At 45.9% G+C, this 2124-nt stretch overlaps 1 non-coding gene across 1 annotated transcript; it reads right to left on the reverse strand.

The window, feature by feature from the left end:
* Positions 1-1800: 1800 nt before the first annotated feature.
* TRNAT-AGU lies at positions 1801-1874 on the reverse strand. Its single transcript has one exon. It is a non-coding gene; the product is annotated as a tRNA-Thr (tRNA).
* Positions 1875-2124: the final 250 nt, after the last annotated feature.

Consider the following 2124-nt stretch of genomic DNA (forward strand, 5'->3'; position numbering starts at 1 on the left):
ATTTGTTAGTCCTTAAGGTGTCACCAGACTCCTCGCTGTTTTCATGAAATAAAAGCAAAACACATTCTAAGCTGATCTTAACCCTTGCAATGCCCTTACAAACTTAGATGCTTCTCACTACAGGCTGGCTGGTTGCTTTTCAGCCAGGCTCTCCCCTTTGATCAGCTCCTCAGTCACTTGGTGTGGTGGTGGCTGTAGGTGGAGGTGGAAGAGAGAGATAAAGCATGGCAAATGACTCTCCTTTTATCATGTCCTTCCTTCCCCATTGGCTTTGTGGCCCTCTTCAGAGTCAGGTGAGCATCACTGCCTCTCTCCAAGCAAGGTTGAGCAATTCCCCGTGTGTGGCCTCGTGCAGGTGATGGCTGATTCCTCCAACTTACAGCATAGTGACAACCACACTGCACAATTCTCATAACTTCATACACATGAATGGTCTACATAGATGGGTAGAGAAATGACTTTCAGCAGATCATATCCTTTCCCCTGATACCTTACAAGTCGTGCTTTATATGTAAGATAACGGTTATATGAAAATGAGGAATATGGGGGTTACAGCCGCTCCCCCAAAGGTCTAGAATGTCACACTGAGATTCTATTTTAATTTATGTAACTAACTTTGACCGCTCTGCCTAACACTTATAATCACTTACAATCTATCTTTCTGTAGTTAATAAACTTATTTTAATGTTTTATACTTACTTGTGAAATTGTCCAAAGTGCTTGGGAAAGCTGCTCAGATTAAAAAGGCTGGTGCATGTTCACTTTCTTTTTGAGGAAGTGGTGAATTAATTAATGAGCTTGCACTTTTCAAGAGGTTTTGAGCAGTGTGAGATGGTACATTTCTGAGGTGCAAGGCTGAGGGCTGGGGAGATATGCTGATGTCTCTCTATGTATAATTGAGGAGTGGCTTATAGAGCATTCATGCAACTTAGTTGGGTGCATTGCTGCATGTTGTTGGCTGAGTGATCACAGCACATGGAGGGGGTTTTGCTGCTTGTCACTAGTGCAGCATTGTAAGACACAGCCCAGGCTGGAGAGAGAAGAGGACAGAGCAGTTCCACAGTTTGGAATTGTACCCCGCGGATCCCACCACACAGAGATCCTGCTGTGACCAGCCGTGGTAATACTGTGCTTAGTGCTCTGCCTTGTAGCTTCAACAGCTGCACATGCAAGATGAGTTACAGTGACCTTGACCTTGTTTCCATGTTTATCCAAAGCCTCCTTTTGACAGTTGTCAGCAAAAAGACCCGTTTCTTTTGCAAGCATTTGTATGGCTAGCCAGAGTCGGGCTTCTCCGTTAACAAAAAAGATTGACCAAAAGGTAACAAGAGGAGGCATGTTCAGCAAGGCAGCACTGGATGCTGGATCCTGAATCTGCTCTTTATCCAGCAGCTCTCTTGGCAAGCTCTGCCATGGTGCCACGCTCTGGGACTTCTCCCCGAACTGCTCCATTTTTCATCAACAATAACATGAAAGGTGAAAGGACAGTCATTCTCCATTTCCTGCAAGCCCTGCAGAGAACCCTCTAGAAGGGGCTCTGTGCACAGATATCCCCAGCAAATTGCATGGCCACACAACACAGGGTCTCCTGTCACAGCAAATTGCAGCCGGAGCAACCTCCTTGCCAATGCCAATAGCCTTTTCATCAACACCAGACTGAGGATTTGATTCTCTCCAACGCTCTGCTGGAAAGAAGCCTTTTCCTTCACAAGCAATTACTTGGATTGTCAAGGGAGGTCTCTTCTGTTTCCTAGGAAGGCACAGGAAAATGTGAGCAGAGGAGACAAAAGCAACAGAACAAGGGACCACTGGGAGTTGAACCCAGGATCTCCTGTTTACTAGACAGGTGCTTTAGCCTACTAAGCCATGGTGCCTTCCCCAAGAAGATGTTTGCAACCATTCTACTTGATAGTCCAAGACTAAACCTTCAAATTCCAAAGTAAAAATGTTCCCCATTTCCCTCAAGACTTGCAGACCTTGAGCAGGCTGGCTCAGTGCACAGAAAGCCACAGCTGAGCTGACAGAGGGCTTCTAACATGTGCTTCTCCCACCAGCTGCTGTGATCAGATACTGATTAGTGCTCTGTGTTTCAGTCACAGCAGCTTCAGCTCAACTCTGAGTCAT

Source organism: Mauremys reevesii, unplaced genomic scaffold, assembly GCF_016161935.1.
Source record: "Mauremys reevesii isolate NIE-2019 unplaced genomic scaffold, ASM1616193v1 Contig4, whole genome shotgun sequence".
In the NCBI taxonomy this organism is placed as follows: domain Eukaryota; kingdom Metazoa; phylum Chordata; order Testudines; family Geoemydidae; genus Mauremys; species Mauremys reevesii.